This window comes from Tupaia chinensis, unplaced genomic scaffold (assembly GCF_000334495.1).
Source record: "Tupaia chinensis unplaced genomic scaffold, TupChi_1.0 Scaffold147980_1, whole genome shotgun sequence".
Taxonomy (NCBI): domain Eukaryota; kingdom Metazoa; phylum Chordata; class Mammalia; order Scandentia; family Tupaiidae; genus Tupaia; species Tupaia belangeri.
In genome coordinates, this window is record NW_006207830.1 from 395,286 (window position 1) to 407,360 (window position 12,075).

Below are 12,075 nucleotides of genomic sequence, written 5' to 3' on the forward strand. Positions count from 1 at the left end.
GGTGAGGACATACTTTCTGACAAAAATTAAGAAATGAATTTGAAGGTATTTTGGGGGGATTTTTTTTTGTTTCAAAACAGAAATTGGAAGAATACAAATCACCTATTGAGATGATTAATATTTGCTAATGGAATCAACTTATATAAAATAAGTTTCGATATATTCCTTAATTACACACTGAACTTATGAAAAAATTTTAATACGTTGTTTTTTTTGATTTGATAGCATTAGTCTTTAGAACATTCACATATATACTGTCTATTTTTAGAATTATTTTAATGTTATATATTAATTTAATTTATGATCATAATTTTTATATTACATGTAATCATTACAGTGCATCTTTACAGTGCATTATATTTCTTTTTCCAGCATGATCACTATGCATATCAGTCAAGACAAAGACATTACTATCTACATCATCATCATCAAATACCTTTTCATCATTTTTTCAGATCATGATTATTATTTATTTTCATTATTTTTTAAATATTCAATCACTATATATCATTTGACTTGCAAAGAGAATTTATCCAACATAAAATACTTCTCAGACCTGTCCAGGTGAGAATACTATACATGTTATCAGCAGGTAATAAGCCGTATCTGTGTCTCACTAATGTCATGCCTCTCTATTTGGTCTCTTGCTATCCTTCTCTATACTCTTGCCTTCCTTTCCCCCCTGTCTTCACCATCCATAACTATTTTCATTGCTTTTATGCCCTCCAGTATTTCAATCTCTACCATAAAATGCAGACAGTATATACTAAGTGGATACATACAATATCTTTCATATCCTGGCTTAATTCACTCAGCAATAGATCTTCCATATTACTGCTGACATCAGTCTTTAGATTTTGTTTTCTAGGTTATTATGTAGGATTTAATATCAGAATGATACTTAGTAAATAGGTGACCATACTTCTTGATTCTCCTTATGTAATTCACTAGTAACATTTTCTAGGCTTGACTCTATCTTAGAAATAATTCTTTGTGACTATAATTTTTTTTAAAGTTTCTTTGTACTTTAATTTTCTCTTTGAAAAATACAATTTTTCTCTTAAAATTGATAACTTCACTGAAATTTTTCCGTCATCAGAGATAGGTAGGTACATGGACTTCTAATAATTTTAAGTCTCTAATTCATCATATCCCATGTACTCCTTTGCATAAAGAGTTTTTCTGAGAATAAATTATTTCAGCCAGCCAGTCACATGGTGGTTAAGGCAGCTAGATCACACATGGCTGACTGTGTAGTTTGAGTCCCAGACCAGCAACTTGAAACACATACTGGGCATGTGTGCATGTACACCCAGAATCCCAGGAGGAGAGTGGAAAACAAGGGATTTCTGGGCATTTCTGCATGACCATTCTCCTGAGTGATGATTTCTCTCTCTCTGTCTCTCTAAATGTGTGTCTCTCTATCCTGTAAGTGCATAGCCCTATTGCAAATTTTTAATAAATTAAAAATAATGATCAGTTTTATTAAATGAGAAGATTGTACAACTTTTCTCCTTGTTTTGTTGTTAATATAGTCATTACATTAATTGGTATTTGACTTGGTCTATTCAGGCAGCTAAAATGAAATAATAATTTATACTGGGTTCTTTGTAAATAACAGAAATGTATTTCTCATTGTTCTGGGGACTAGAAATCCAAGATCATCCAGGCTTGCCATGCACTTTGTCTCAACTCTAATCATTTGGCAAAGCTTCAGTGGGTTGCTTATTTGTTTCACAATGCTTTCAAAGGAGACCTGCTGCTTTTCTCCACTGAGTGCTAACCTGGGCTAATCAAGGCAAGGGCCTGTATTAACTGTTTCCAGGTGGCCTCTAAGAGATTGGGACATGAGAACAGAATCCTGTGATTTATTAGTCATGATAGGGAAACAGAAGTATTCTCTGGAGAGTAGAAATTTCAGAAAATATGTATTAATTATATTTAAAAGTTTTATTCATTGTACTTTTGAAGAAACAACAGAGACGGATATCATCCTGGCATTCTGATTTTCCCAGCAGCAGTTCCTAAATGTTCCAAAACTTTAAACTGAGATATATGCCAAGAGAACATCTAAAAAAAAAAAAAAGAAAAAAAAAAAAGAAAGAAAGAAAGAAAAGAAAAAAGAAATGCTTTTTAGCCCTAGTTCAGATGTCCCTAAATCATGATGCAGTCTCTTAGTCAGAGAACTTGCAGTATTCAGTGTACATAAAATTACTAGGTTGTTGGAAAAGTCATGACACATTTTTGTGCAGAAAAACAGAAAAATTAGGTGCTGACTTTTCTGACTACCCAATAGTAAAAACTTCAAGGAAATTAGGTTTCTTTATATTTGTCTTTTCTGTTCCAAACATAGTGGTAGTTCCAAACACTGGGTTAAAAGAGGTTGGGGCTACATCTGGACTTTCTCTATTATCATGATATAAAAGAAATACGTGAAGTTTCCATAGGAGACTAAATAAAAAATGCCACCTATATATCATTTTTGAATCAGCCAGTTTCCTGTCTTCTAAGTTTTATTAACTTCCAGAGGACACGTGTGATCACCAGAAAAAGAGAGGTAGAGGGAGACAGATAGAACATCCCTCCAATAGGGTGTGCCCATGATTCAATCCCTTCTCCTCCACTTATTTCTCCATCCTGTTGGAATTGGGGCACACATACACACATGCCCAGTGCATTTCTCAAGCCCTTAGGACTGGGATTTGAACCATTGTCAGCCATATGGGATCCAACTCCCTTAACCGCTTGGCCTGCAGGGCAACCATCTGTTAATTTTCTTAATTGACTTTCTAAATAAAGGAGAATAAAATATTTTGTGAGTAGATTATCTCATCATTAACACAAGAGAGGCACTCTGTGAGAAAGATACAAACCAAAGAAGAATAAATACTTTATCTAAAAACACAGCTTTTCTCCTTTCGACAGCTCTACCTACTGGGCCAGCAGGTGACATGGTGGTTAAGGTGCTAGACTCGCACAGGGATGACAACTGTTCAAGTCTCAGATCTGGTGTTTAAAAACCATGCAGGGTGTATATGTGTGCATGATCAAAATCCCAGGAAGAGAACGGAGGAGAAGGGATTGTGACATGGGCATCCCAATTGGGGTGCAATTTCTCATTTTCTCTCCCACTGTCTCTGTATCTCTCTCTCTCTTTCTGGTACTGCATGCACCCAATGACACACACACACACACACACACACACACACACACACACACACATACACACACACACACACGGAACTTTACCTACCAACATTATTTTTAGAATGGTTTTTGCTATAGGACATGTGCATCACCAGAGACACACAGAAAGACAGAGAGACAGAAAGTGAGAAATCACCTCTCCCAGAGGGTAAATGGCCATGCTGCAATCCCTTGCCATCCAATGTCTTCTCAAGATTTTTGGGCACAAACGCACATACGCTTAGTGTGAGTTTTAAGCTGCTGGGTCCAGAACTCAAACAGCAGTTGACTACATGAAAGTCCAGTGACTTATCCATTAACACCATCTCCTGGTCCGCCGACCAGCATTTTTAGTAATCCCATATAAATAAATTTCCATGTAAATTGTTTTTGTTTCTTTGGGGCAGAAAAAAGTAGAGGTGTTTTTTTTGTTTGTTTGTTTGTTGTTTTTTTTTTTTTTTTAATAACCTTTGCTTACTAAGAATAATTGGAACTCTTCTTTCTTTATAATGAAGAGAATTGTATAAGCCCCTCTAATCATGTATTTATATGTATTTTGTCTAATTGGAAATTCAGAAAGGTAGGAAGTGCAAACCTAGTTAAACTTTTATGGTTTATTTCTTTTTAGTTTTGTTTCCTAGTTTATTTCTTTTTATGTTTTATATATATATATATAGGTCACATCACAATCCCTTCTCCATTTCTTCATCTTTTCAGGATCTTGAGTATGTACATGTGCCAGGTGTGTTTTTCAAGCCTCTGAGGCCAGAATTCAAACTATAGTCAGCCATGTGGGATGCAGCTCCTTTAACCACTAGGCCATGGATTGGTCTTATATCCATTTTTATTTTGAATAGTATTGACTTGTTTTTGCTGCTTATAATTTTTTTATTTCTAAATTCTCATTTAATCTTATGAAAATTTATCACCCTCAGGCATCTCACCTAACTAAAAAGCAAATCTTATTGATTCAAAATCAGAAATGTATTGTGAATCCTTCCATTTTTTCCACTATATTCCTATTAATCTAATTAGGAGTACATCATTTCTTGTCCAGATAATTTCAATAGCTTCACAAGTATTCTCTGTTTCAATTCTAGCCAACAGCACACATTTCCCAACCCAACTATCCCCCTAACATGCACATACACACACATCCATCTATTTTTTGTATTTGTCAAAGGACATAAGTGCTCACCAGAGAGAGACAAAGTAAGAGCATGAAAGATAGAGAAAGTAAGAAGGTACTCTCTCCGGGTAACGGTCACTTCACAATCCCTTCTCCTTCATCTCTCCCTCCTTTCCAAGGATGTTGGGCATGCACATACATGCACCCAGTGTGTTTCAAGCCCTTATGTCCAGGACTTGAACTGCACAGCCATTTTGGATCCAACTGCCTTAACCACCACACCACTGACTAGCCCCACATCCCATATGTTTTCTAATCAATTACCATAGGATGTTTTTCAAATGTAAAACAGACTATAGAACTTTGCTTTTGAAACATACCAGTGATTTCTCATGGTTCTTAAAATAAAGTTTAAACTCCTTGTAGCATGTGACTTTTTTATGCCTACTTGTCCTAACCCCTTCAGTACCTCTTTTCCCTCTTTCACTAAGGTTCAGCTAAATTGCCTTACCTGATTTTTGAATAGCCAAGTTTGTTATAGCCTTGGACTTTAAACTTGCTGCTGCTTTTCTGTTTTTACAGAACTGTATTCTTTTCATTTAGGTTTCTTCTCAGTTTTCCCTTCTTTAAAGAGCTCAATTGAGAGTAACTCTTAACTCAATAATTATATAACTCATTTTTTCCAAATCATTTGTCTATGTTTATAATTATCATGTTTGTTCATTTACTTACTTCTGAATTGTCTTCCAATCCTCCCCAGCCCACAAAAGTAAGAAGAGACTTTATCTATCATATCCACCATAATATTTCAGCACTTCGGACAGTTCCTGCCACATAGTCCATGATAATGTGCTGAATAAATAAATTAACGAGCACATCACATTCTCCATACAGTTGTTTATCTTGATAAGAATTCACTCTTGAAAACCATAAATTTTTTCATTATATTCAATTAAAAATATAACATATGGAAGAAAAGAAAAAAATCTGAATTTATAGTCTATGGAGAACAATTCCAACTTTAAAAAAAAAAAAGAAAAGAAAAGAGAAACTTGTAAGATCCTGAACACATATTGATAAAACTGAAAAAATATATTTAGATTAGATTAAAAATACTATTTCCTCATCTAGATAGTCTAAGTCTCATCCTTGAATCACCACATGCCAACTACAGAGACTATATTAATTGAATCTTCTACATGAATTCAACTTTCATATAACATTGGCCTTTAATAAAACCTTTACAAGAAAAAAAAGAAAAATGCTTCACATTTATAAAATTGTAGTAACTTCCTTCACACTGTTCAATATTTTCTTTGCAAATTTTAATAAAAGAAATGTCCTTAATATTTAGTGTTTTTTTTCTTAATATGAATATTCAAAATATACAATGATTATATTTTCGTTTTTGGCCTGGATTCAGGAAATTAAGACTAAAAATTGATATTCAGTCTCAGCAATGGTAGTAAACTTTATATTTAAAATATTTACTATATCTCATTTTTAGATTTGTTTTAAATTTTAATAATCTTATGTGAGCATATATTTTATATATGTGTGTATGTAAATAATTTCACCTCATCTCAAATTACTTTTATAGAGTTAAGGTATAAACACACACATTAAAATATGATTATGAATACATAGAACTAATCTTCACCAGGAACATATTCATTATCAAAGTATTTTTTCTCCTTAAAAGTTTTATCAATGCATTTTTCACTTCCTTGTTCCTCAGATTGTATATCAGGGGGTTTAACATGGGAATCACAATGGTGTAAAATACTGAAGACACTTTCTCCTGGGTAAATGAAGTGCTAGAAGCAAGTTTGAGATACATAGATATGATGGATCCATAAAATACAAGAACAGCCATCAGGTGGGAGCTGCAGGTGCTGAAGGCTTTGGACCTGCCATTTTTAGAGTGGATGCAGAGGATGCTGGGAAGGATAAAAGCATATGAAATGATGATTGTTAGGCTGGTGGCTACCATGTTAAATCCACCAATGACAAAGACTGATATTTCATCAATGTAAGTGCTAGAACAGGAGAGTTTAATAAGAGGAACAATGTCACAGAAATAGTGTTTAATGATGTTTGACCCACAGCCTTAATATACAGCGTCCATGAATCACAGCACCTGTGAAACCTATTGAGAAGACAGCAGCCACCAGCAGAGAGCAGACCCAAGGGGACATGATGACATTGTAGAGCAGTGGCCTGCAGATGGCCACGTGGCAATCGTAGGCCATGGCTGCCAGCATGTAGCATTCAGAAATTACACAAATGCAGAAAAAGAACAGCTGAGCCATGGATCCAGAGTAGGAGATACCCTTCTCTGAGCATAACAAGCCGGCCAACATTTTGGGGGTAATGACAGAAAAATGGCAGAAATCCAAAAAGGACAAACTACCGAGGAAATAGTACATGGTGGTGTGAAGTTGCGGACTCAGGCTAATGAGCGAGATCATGCCGAGATTTCCCACTTTGGTGACTGTATAGATCTCTAAGAAGAGACAGAAAAGGGGCAGCTGAAGCTGTGGCTGTTCTGTCAATGCTGAGAGAAGGAATTTGGTCACAGCAGAGTGGTTTCTTACACCCATTCTCCTCTGATAAATCTGCAGAGATGAGAGGGAAAAAAGTTCAATCAGACAGGCTGAATTCCAGCTTGCTTCCAGTTTCCTGTAGCCCAGGTATTCCTAGCTATGCAAACTGTGACTTTGCATTACTGAAAAGAAACAAACAAACAAACACCAAAGCCAGCACTCAGGTCGAATGCAGTCAGTAAACCCCTGTCTACCCACAGAGTGCAGAACCATAAATACTCCCTCTACCCCCTCCACTATCTCAAATTATTTTAGAAAGAACAAAAGCTTTCCCTGCAGAGTGAGCAACATACAAATGCTGAAGACAGTGCGGGAGATTTTCTCAGGCACATCAGTTAAATAGGTGCATAGAGAGAAGCTGGGGCCATGAACTTTCTTTTGTCTATGACGCCTTTGCCCAGGGCTGGCCCTGCCTCAGGAGTTCCTACAGAGAATGCATCTATCAGTAAGGTCAATTGCAGCTTTGTCATTCAAGCTTTGAAGGATGCTTAGTAGAGTATTAATTCCAAGAGATGTTAATAGAAGTTACATGAAATAAATAGCCCCGGGGGGTGCTGCCTGGTGGCATGATGGTTAAGGTGGCTATTTCCCACAGGGCTGTCTTTAGGTCTGAGTTCTGGACCTGGTGACTTGAGAAAAACACCAGGCATACTAGCACGTGTGTGTGTGTGTGTGTGTGTGTGTGTGTGTGTGCCCAAATTACCAGAGAAATGGAGACAGGATCATGATGTGTTCACACCCCCTCCCGAGTGCTCTCTCTTTTGCTCTCTGTCTCTCTCAAATGAGCACACTCATCCGGTAGCAAATTTGAAAAAATGAATAGCCAACGAGCATATGATTTCAGACATGCTGAATTACAGAGTTAAACTGGTTTCTTAGCTGAAGAATGACTAAGTCCACTTAAAGAACTACATACCTTTCAAAGTCTCCTTAATTTATTTGTGATAGGCCACCTGTACACACTACTTTTCAAAAATATAAAGGATTGGGTCTGGCAGGTGGTGTGGTGGTTAAGGGCGCTGGTCCAATAGCAGTTCGAATCCTAGACCTGGCAGCTTGCTTTCTCACTTCCTCTTTCATTTGCTCTCTCTTTTTCACTCTGTCCCTCTCTGAGAAAATTACAAATAAACAAATAAATAAAGTTTAATAAAAAATACTACAGTTTAAAAAATAAAATAAACCATATGAAAGACTTCAAAAGTCTATGGAAGATGGAATTATTTTGGAACAAGAAAAATTTAAAAGCCATGTGTAGTTTTTTATAGTATGCATTTTCCATAAAATTTCTGAAGACCCTTCACATACTAGCATTGATGTGATTCAGAACTTATTTCAGGAAATCCATTTTGATTTGTGTATTTGTTCCATTTTTAATTGAACAATGAGTTGATTTCTAGGTAGGAAGTTTATCCTTCTTACACTTCAGTAAACCTAGATGATGGTAGAATGGCAGACCTCACAAAATGCATCTAAATCTTGGGCCCTACCCTGGGCTTAACTACCACTCTCACCAAGGCCACTGGGTTCAACCCAGGTGTTAGTGCTGCCACTCTGGGCAGTGCCAACAGCCCAGCTCCAACAACTTCCTGCTTTCAGAAGGGCCACAAATGGCACGCCCTTGGAGCTGCCTGTTCTGGGTGAACCAAGGCCTTACCTCTGAGATATCTGACCACTTTTCTTTTTGTGCTGGGATGTTCACAGAGCCCTCTTCAGACCCTCACATTTGCCCAGAGAGCACATAAGTCTCAGGGTGTTTTCTCAACCTCCCAACTCAAGATCTATCTGTCTCTGGCTGTTCAAGAAGCAACTTGATCTTCTGGCTTCCAATCTATTACTGGCACATTTGGACAAGCCGGACTTCCTCTGGCCACCTGAATTCCTGAGGTTACAAGTCACTACTCCTGTTTCCCAAATTCTTCTCAGATTTAACACATGAAACTTCGTGACACTAAACAGCTATGCTCTGTCTGAGTAGGTTTCCAAATTCTACAGAACATGTGTCCTTTGTATTTTCTCTCTTTTTCCTTCTCATCCTAAGGGATGGAGATGAGAAATTCATGTGCAAAGAGTTGCCCTTTGCTTATTATTGAAATACCCCAGGTGTTCCTTTCTGTTCCTCCCTTACTAATTAGCACGTCACAGGTAGTCTAGTAGCAGAGAACTATCATAGGGGTATCCAAGAAAACTCATACTTGCTTCTTTGCCTTTAATATCATGTGTTTTTGTTGTTGTTGTTGTTTTAATCAATGCCTTTTGCCTGCCCTGAGTGTCACAAACACACTGACCACCCTGAGCATCTATCTGATTCTCTCGTATTCTCCCTAATTCCTACTTGGGGTCTCTATTGGAGTAAAACGTCTCTTCTCCCCTCATGCTCCTTACTTGAGTCTAGTGTCCTACCCCCTGCCCTCTGCTCCACTCAGGGGATCACTCTTTCTTGTATTTCCTACTTCTTAAAACATGTCCAGGTGCTATGTCTGTTTCAGTTTATTATTGCATTACTAACAGAAATACCTGAGACTAGGTGACTTTTTTAAGAATTATTTTATTTTGTTGTATCTATCATTATTTTTTAAAACTTGACCAGAGAGAGAAAGAGAGAGCAAGAGGGAGGAAAAGTGAGAAAGCAAGCTGCCAGGTCCAGAACTCGAACTGCAATTGGCCTTGTGGAGTCTATTGCTTTAACCAGCATACCACCTGCTGGCTCGGAGACTGGGTGATTTATATGGAAAGCGAAATCATTGACTCATTATTCTGGGGCCTGGGAAGTCCAAAGGTGTAGGCTGGGCATCAGGCTAGCCTGCAACATGACCAGCAGAAGCAGAGAGGTGTGTGGGCCCGTGCAGAGTGAGAGCAAGCTGTAGGCAGCTCTCTCTTGTAATAACCTGCCCTCATCACAGGAGCTAGAATTCACCAGGCCTCCTATGAGACAGCGTTAATCCATGCACCAGTCTGGTATCTCCACAATCCAATCACTATAATCTGCCCGCTAGGCCTGAATTTCTAAATGTGAAGCTCTAGAGCACAAATCATTATCCAAACCATAACAACGTCCTTGCTAATCATTGTAGTTTACAAAGGAAGCTCTGCATCACTTGGGAGTTTGTTAGAAATGTACAAGCTTGGACGCCCTGTACCACATTGTTTACGGTAGCCAGATCCTACTTGACATGACCAATTGTGCAGCCTGAGTCTGGGCCTAGTGACTTGAAAAGTTCCACTGGTCATGGGCATGCATGTCCTAGAATCCTGACAGAATAAAGAAATGGAGAAAGTATTGCAGTGCAACCATGCCCCGTAGGCAGTGCTTTCTCTCTCCACTTACCCGCTGAAAAATGCATGCACTCTCTGGCTAAAGAAGGAAGGAAGAAGAAGAAGGAAGGAAGGGGGAGAGAAGGAAAGAGAGATAAAGGAGGAAGGAGAAAGAAATAAAGAAGAAAGAAATGAAAGAAAGAAAGAAGGAAAGAAAGACAGAGCAAAAGAAAAAGAGAAGAAAGAAAGAAAAAAGAAAGGAAGAAGAAAAAGGAAAGGAAAGAAGAAAAAGAAGAAAGAAAGAAAGGAAAAGAAAGAAAAGGAGAGGAAAGGCGGAAGGAAAGAAAGAAAAAGAAAATAACAAAAAGAAAGAGACAGAAAGCACAATCCCAGATTCTACCCATACCTACTGAATCAACATGTACATTTTTACAAGAGCCCCAAAATCTCTGTGTACACATTAAAGTTCAAGAGACCCCGTTTTAGGGTATTGTATCCTGTCAGTGAAATCATCTCTCTTCTTCCTGTTTTCTCCTCTGAACCTGTCTCTTTGCATCACTGTCTGAGAAAGGATCACAGGAAAACATAAAGCCCATCTTTGAAAAACATCTAATGAAAAGCCTCCTTGGATGAAAGATAGAAACTGTTCAATTTTAAAGGTCAATATTTCGCCACCTGCATGTGAACTCAGGCATTCTGTGGCATGTAGTGTATATATGCCAAATAGCCTATTACACAAAGTTCATTATGTTTTTGTGTTTGTAGGAAGAAACATTATATAAATTATGTCTTCATCAACATAAAAATGAGCAATGGTAAATAGTATCTGCTTAATTTAACCAGCTATGATACAGTAAGCTCAGCTAAGTTAGGGCTAAAATATTGCTAGGTTGCTTTACTCCCCTCCAAAATAATCTACTACCCTGACTCAGACCTGAATCAGGCCGCATATATTGTTAGCAATCCAAAAGCATTGAAAGGCATTTAAAAATTTATCAATGCATATTAAAACTACCGCTATCAAAGTGATTTTACAAAGGGACAGTGTAGATCAGCAATGCCCAGTAGATGTACAACGTAATTCATGGGCAATTTGGAAGTCCTAGGAGATCTTTTTTTTTTTTTTTTTTTTTTTTTTTTTTTTACAAAAGGATACAAACAAGTTTAATAATAATTCTATTCAAAAATCAAAATCATCATTTCCAAAGTATGATCACTAGGGGATGTAATTCATATAACAATTTTTTTTTTGAGAGAGATTTTCACTGTAGGGCGCGTGCACTCGCCAGACAGAGAGAGAGAGACATAGAGACAGAAAGCGAGAAATCATCCCCCAGGGGGGATGGTCATGCCGCAATCCCTTATCCTCCATTCTCCTCTCGGGATCTTGGGCACACACGCACACGCACCCGGCATGAGTTTTAAGCCACCAGGTCCAGGACACGAACCACGGTCGACTACGTGGGAGTCCAGCGACATAGCCATTACGCTAACTGCTGGTTCCCATATAACAATTTTAATGAGATATCTTACTTTCTCTCTTTTTTTTCCCAGACAAATCATAAAATGCATATTTTATAGTTACGGTGCACCTCAAATCAAACAAGCCATGTTTCAAACGCTTGTAGTGTCACTTGTGATGAGGGGTTCCACTATTGGATAAGCATGGGTTTAGAATGTAAGTTTTTTTCTAATCTGGCATAGTTGCCAAATCTCAACTGTCTCTTTTTAGAGAAAGGAGCTCTTCATACAAAGAAAGCAGAAAGAGCACCAAACCAGGAGTCATAGGACCTAGTTTCACCCCCAGTTCTAAGACGTCCAGTTCAACCTGTGACTCATCAGAGCCTCTCTGAGCTTCATGTTTTAATCTGTAAAATACAATAACTATTTCAAAGGTCTATT

The 12,075-nt window shown here is 37.6% G+C and overlaps 1 pseudogene; it reads right to left on the reverse strand.

Moving 5' to 3' along the window:
- Nucleotides 1-5,948: 5,948 nt before the first annotated feature.
- On the reverse strand, nucleotides 5,949-6,918 carry LOC102482845 (olfactory receptor 8D4-like; annotated as a pseudogene).
- Nucleotides 6,919-12,075: the final 5,157 nt, after the last annotated feature.